General features: G+C 40.4%; 1 pseudogene; it reads right to left on the bottom strand.

The window, feature by feature from the left end:
- Positions 1-935: 935 nt before the first annotated feature.
- LOC131998830 (diamine acetyltransferase 1-like) lies at positions 936-1992 on the bottom strand (annotated as a pseudogene).
- Positions 1993-6903: the final 4911 nt, after the last annotated feature.

Genomic DNA, 6903 nt, shown 5'->3' on the forward strand with positions numbered 1-6903 from the left:
AGCTTTTCACTGATCTGATCTATATGGTAATTAGATTGTGTCATTAAATAAGATGAGGTATGGGACAAGTGTCTTGTAAATATTCAAATACTCTGCTATTTTTTATTATGACACCATCTGAAGCATCTGAAGCAGCCTCTGTTATGCAATAGCTCTCAAATCAGTGTTTGTTGAGTTATATTAAATTAAATCAAGGAGAAATTAGATGATAGATCAAAAATACAAGTAAGTTGAAGAGGTTGACAGTTAATGTTCTCCATGTAAAATTTCTCTGTTAGCAGTGTTGGGTGAGCAGAGGGCTTATTTTCATTGTCAATGGCATGGAAAAAAATTTGTTAGATACAAAAACAGTATATTCTAGTAAGATGGTCTTGAAATTTTATTCTTATTTTTAAGACTGTTGACAAACAGTTAAATTAACAATCAATTAATGAATGGCTGCAATGTGTTGAATTTATCACAGTTGGTGATTATAGGGTAAGTATGGCTTTGTTTCCTATGTGTGCTAAACTTGCATTAGGAGATCCATTGTATTAAGGAGCCATTGAAGTTGCCTCTGAGGGAGATCAGAAAATCATATAAATCCAGTCTATAAACATGAGAACTCTGAGCTACAGACCAAAATCAGCCACCATATAACTGTTCAGATATCTGGCCCAATCCTAGACAGTGGTGCTTCTCTATGTGGGATTCAATATCTGGTCCCTAGGGTATGGATAAAAGTTTCAGGGCAAAAAGTCTCAGGCTCTGAGCCCCCCCCCCCAAGAAGATTTCCTACACTTCCATGACCAATCTTTTTAATTATTCTAATGCTAGTTGGAAAGAGAATATGGTGCTAGAGAGATCTACATCATCTTGTCCAGAGGATAAGAGTCTGGGCAGGAGGAACTTCTTCTTCTTCTTCTTCTTTTTTTTTTTTTTTTTTTTTTTACCAATTAAATCAAAGGGTAGTTTATTAAAAAAAAGATTCAAAACAGAAACTCTAAGTACCAGTGTGTACATTGTACACATTTAAATGACTCACAAGAATGAAGTTTTTTTTTTTCATATACAAGAAGATTATATCACCTTGTTTATCAAAAGATGTTCAAGGAGAAATTGGACTCCAAATCGCATACAAGATTGCCATCTTAATCAGACCGCATTTCAAACATGCAACGACGCCACTGGTAATAAAGCTTTGGAATGGGTGTTCATTCTATTATTTGACTACAAATAGGATAGAAAGCAAGATCCGTTGAGAATTTAATCTAAAATAGAATGGAAGCTGTCACTGTCTGCCTCAGCACTCCTCACTCCTCTGCTGCCATTTTGAGCAAGTACTCCTTGTCAATCTTGAAGAGTCTCCACCCCTCCTCGCTGGACAGATCAGAAGCACCTCTTCTTTTGTAGAAGCTGATAGATGGTTCGTTCCATTCTGCTACCAAGAAGTGCATGCTGCTGCAGCGACATTTCATCGCAACCTGGCTTAGATTTCTTCAGGATTTCTGATCCTATGCCAAAGCCTCTATAATCACTCATTACGAAGAAGTCCTCAAGATACAAGAGTTTGTCTATCCATGGGTCATAGGTAAAGTAGTACATGGAGAAACCCACAACACTGTGTCCTTCCGGAGACTGGTGCTCCTTGGGCACTTCTGCAACCAGGCAGTGGTAGAAAGGGTGCTCTCCGAAACCATCCTCTAGTAGATCTTTTCAGTTAACATTACTTGGTCTTCCATGTATTCGTATTTAGCCAGTTCCTTGATCAGCCGCAGGATGTCACTGCAGTCGGCGGTGGTGGCCGGGCAGATCACGAATTTAGCCATTTTCATCTTTTGCTTTTCTTCCCTTTGCGGACCAGGCCCCTGTACTTGAACAGCAGGAGGAGGTGGTTCCTCATTCGTCTCCCGGGAGCGTCCTCTTCTCAGTCAGGCTGGCACCATGACCCGGCGGACCTCGGTATAGGACAGAAAAGCTACACCGGATTGCGACTAAACCTGCGCGGCGGAAGAACTCCTTAAGGAGAGCTCACCCCATGTCACTGTTGTGGAGTGTGTCATTCCTTGTGAGATCATAGGCTAGAATTAGAGGGGATGAGTTAGTGACAACTAAGGCTCAAACTCATGTAGTCCATGGGAAGATATATGACAGCCAGTAATAGCAGCAGTCTGTTCTTTCTCAACCCTACACAGAGGGAGATCCAAGAGCAACAGTGGGCTCAGGTTTAGGGGATGTAAGTCCAGGTCAGCCATCCAGGCCTTGGGACTCTTAGGGCAGTGTCATGTGGGCTGCTGTCATTAGCCACAACAGAATGGCTCTGAGGCTGCCCAACTCATATCTAAAGAGTCCTCAGAAACACTAGGTAGGCTCTAATTTGGTGAGGTCAACAGCAGAGATCTCTGAGAAGTAGAATACTTATGGTATTCTATTGTCAAGGAGGGCCTGTCTGGAGGTCTGGAGGAATAGTGACAGAGTCTAGGTTCCTGCGGAGAGGTGCCTTGTTCAGGTTAGGTCAGCTGTAGACAGCTGATCAAGAATATGGTTCAGAGCAGGAAGAACTGTTATATAAAATGTGAACTGGGGAAGAAAGCAGAGTCATATAGATTGGATAGAGTTTCAGCAAGACCTGGTACGGAGACTGCAGTCAGCAGACTCTTGTGGGCACCGGTGGTTCCCTTCAGGGACACAGCCTACCATGCTGACAACAACAAAGCTAATCCTAAGCTCTGTGTACTGCTACGGCCTGCTGATAGACCACCATGCTGGAGAGTTAGAACTGGCTCAGGGTAGCTGGGGCTGAATATGCAGATTAAATCTTCAACACCTTTAGTGGGATGGAGTAAAAGGTTTTTGTGATACAGAAGATCTAGTTTTAATGTGGAAAGCATTAGATCATTATCAAAGGCATGTTTGTGATATTTCTGGGTGGCTCTTATATGAAGAGAAGTATGATAATGTACCAGAATAAATCACAGAATATTTATTTTGAGAAACATGCTCTGAGCCAAAAATTAAAACACATGGTGTGACAAATATGAGCATACTGATATGGATAATTGGATAAGACACCTGCATTCAGAATTGTTTTGGAAAATAGGAGACCATGTGGTAACCAGCATATGCCTTGCAGAAGGGCTTATCCAGAATAGGAGGGTGAGGGTTTGGACATAGGAAAGTAAAGAGGCCGAATGGGTTAGGGGCTTAAGAGAGGAGTTCAGGAAAGGGAGAGAGCTTGTCCAGTGGAGGTAGTCAGGGAAGACTTCATAAAGGTGACAGCACATAATTGCATCTTGGTAGATGTAAAGGTTTTAAACAAGGGGCTATAGGTATGAGGGCCTTTCAGGTGAAGGCACCAGGTGAACAGAACCAAGTTTGGAAGCAAAACCTATAGGAAGTACCATTGGTAGTATATAATTCTTTGGGGAGAGTAAGATAAGGCAAGACTATAAAGGCAGATTCTATTGTCTTGTGGGTCATGTTGAATGGGAGATTTGGTGCCCTACCCAGGGTTGGGAATATAAAGGTGGAAAAAGTCAGGAATGAAGACATGTGTTTGGAAGATGCAGATTAAATAGAAATTAATGTGGTTGGAGTCATTCATGGAAATAAGTGAGACAAAGGACATTCAGTTAGAGAAGAGAACTATGGGCCAAATCTTAGATTTCTTGGGGTATAATGAGATTCTGAAGATTTATCCAATTTAGGAGAAAACTCTGGTTGATTGAGCATTAAGGCAGTGAAGAGAGGAGCAGGTATCAAAACAGAATACTGCTGAGAGACAGGGAAAACAGAAAAAGAGAGAAGACCATGGAGTTGCTTTTTCAGTCCTCTATAACCTCAGGAATACAGGTGAGCATTTCAGGTGACCAGGGTTAGGGATAAAGATAAGAATGGAATTCTTGTTCAAAGGATTACAGCAGTAAGTGGTTCTCAAAGTATAGTTCCTAGACCAGCAGTGTCAGCATCACCTGGGAACTTATTTCTGCAAATCCTTGGGTCCTATATTCGACCAACTGAATCAGAAACTCTGAAAATGGGCCTAGCTGTCTGTTTTATCAGGCCATCCTGGTGATTCTAATGGCTGCTCGCCTTTGAGAACCACTGTGCCATAGTAATGCATGGTGAGGCAGTTGAGCCCTAGATCCTCAAGGTTTAAGTCTATTTATTGAAGGATTTCTAGACCTAGGGTACAGTATTCTTATAAGCTTCCTTATTTATTATGGCAAACATAGACTGCTCTTCATTAGGATGGTATGACTTGAGGGAGAAATGTCAGCTTTGCAACTTGTTACTTTGTATTTTACTGTCCAAAGGCATTGAGTCATTAGAGGCTTTGGGGTCATTTTTCTCTTCAGACCATTTTGTGGGGGGACTTGTGATGAAACCTTAAGCCAGGGACAGCAAAGAGATTTTATCTTCTGTACTATGTTTGCTTAGGAATGATTACTTGGAATTCTGTATTAGCAATGTCTGCCATAGGCCCAGCAGGCAAAGAATAGGGGCCCAAAGTCATATATTTACCATTCCTGCCATAAGCTTTTATCAAGATCCCCAGGACATGGGATACTTTTGGAGGAAACAGAAGCCTAGAGAAAGGAGAAAGGTGCTGAGGAGGTGCTGATGTCTGGGAAAGCATCTCACAATTTTTCCAGGGGCCTACCGTGTTGGCTTCTAATATATGTTCCTGACACCTGACACCAACATGAATACCCACACCTTGGAAAGGTTCTAGGAAATGTAAGAAACTTTGGGGTTTAAGGAAAGGGAGGAAAAAGCTGCTTTTGCTCATTAGAAATGTGAGAAATTGTATCAAGTCTGCAGTTCTCTTCTGGAATCTACTTCTGGCCTTTTGTTTTGCTGTGGTATATACCAGGCATCCAAATGAGATTATGGCCAGGAACAATAGTGACTGTTCACCTGAAGGTTCTCTGGGCTCCCCAAGACATGGCAGAACAACCCTGTACCCAAGAAGTTTTGTGTATTCATCAGCTTACATAAACAGTTAAATTGGCTCACTGAGTGGTATTTCTTCATAGAAAGCCTGCTATCCTACTTACCATCCTAGTCAGGAGACTTAAGTCATTATACATATTTTTAGCCCTGTGGTAGCATAATGACCATTTTAAAGTGAAAATCTTAGAGAATATCCTGAAGAGTAATTAACTATGACACCTGGCATAAGGAAGAACTAAATACTGTTACATAAAGCATAAAACTGAGGCCTCCTTTGAGTTAGATATGAACAAATGTTTTTCCTATTCAAACCTAAAAATCTGAATCAGTGACAAGTCTTTGGGTTTATATGGAAGATCATCCACTCAACTGGCAGGGTAAATAATGAACTTGGGATGTAGCTAGAAAAAGCATGGGACTGGAGAACAGGAAAAGTGTGTTTTAGTTTTGGCTTTTGTGTTACTTTCATGTTCTTGGGCAAGTCCCTTCATCTCTCTTGGTCTCGGTGTCTGGATCTAGAAAGTGAAGGGAGTGAGCAAAGTTTCCTCATAGTTTCTCATAGTTTCAGTATGTTAATGATTTATCTGGGTTTGTTGATTTATTTGATCTGAACATACCACTGCCCTGGGCTCCCATGGTTTGAGTTTCTAGTCTTATGACTAGTTCTACTTTCTTTTTTTTTTTTTTGCCAGGGAATGTTTATTTGCTGGGTCTAATTATCTGAGCCAATGTCTGATTCCATATTCCCCTAAACACTGCTCTGTAAAATTCTACCTGTCGGGACAGCAAATAAAAAGTCTCTGTCGTATAAATTTAAAATAAAGTGAAAAGTCCCCTTCATTTCAAAGGGACATCTAGAATACTTGAAATTTCTTTTATTTACTTCTTTGGCTTACGACATTCAAATCTTGCCTATACATTAATTTATATCTCTTTGAGGCCATACTGTTTGAAATGCAATTTCTGTTCTTAGGAGCTTACAGTCTAACAAAGACACAAACTGAAAGGAGTCGCATGATGGTAACACCTCCAGGGTTATTTTTGAGCATAGGAGGGAGGAGTGACCACTGAAGGCAAAATGTTAAATGAAAGTAAAGAAATATGGTAGGAGATGGAATCCATTCTGGGGTTCTGGTTTTGCATCTGTGGTTGGGACTTAAATGAATTAGACACATATACTTTTTCCAATGCTGTGGGAAGAAAAGAAAAATCTGAATTCCCATTTGGGAAGAAATAGAGTCTTCTTTCTTCTATATGTAACTCAAATCAGTTTTTCTCTCTCTTTCAAGTGGAGATGCTACCCAACATGCTCTAGTGAATATATAAGGTAAACTCATGGAGAAAATATTTAATACTTTATGTGTTACAGTGCTCAAGCACTGAATTGCTTTTGACGTGCCAAATGTACCAATCTTGCCCATGTAGTATTTGTTTGCTTAGAGCATCTTCCTCCGTAGGGGTAGAGATAAGTTTCAGCCATGGCAACATTACATTCTTAATTAGTGGAATTCAAATGAGTGAGATGTTAGTGTATTTTGCTCATAAAAATCAGTAGGTAGACCTGGTGGTGGTTATTATGGAGGGCACGTATTGCTTGGAGCACGGAGGGTGGTGCATAAACAATGAATTCTGTTACATTGAAAAGAAATTAAAAAAAAAAAAAAAACCACCCCCCAAAAATCAGTAGGTAGAAACCAGTGCAAAATGCTTAGCTATCAACAGTCTCGATAGGGTGCATCTGTGAATCTTACACTCTGTGTAAGTACTAGCAGTTACTGTGTACCAGTTCTAAAACACCATTGGAACCCAAGAGCCATTGAACCTTTTAGAGAGTGTCATTTGAAAAATTAGATAGAGAATATTATACACTTTTAGCTAGATTTTTAAGCATACAAAATGATCAGACTTCGGTCTGTGTTAGGGAATCTGCCGAGTCATTGGGAGGCAGATAAGGCTATAGATTAGTCC

The sequence above is a fragment of the Mustela nigripes genome, chromosome 13 (genome assembly GCF_022355385.1).
Source record: "Mustela nigripes isolate SB6536 chromosome 13, MUSNIG.SB6536, whole genome shotgun sequence".
Classification (NCBI taxonomy): domain Eukaryota; kingdom Metazoa; phylum Chordata; class Mammalia; order Carnivora; family Mustelidae; genus Mustela; species Mustela nigripes.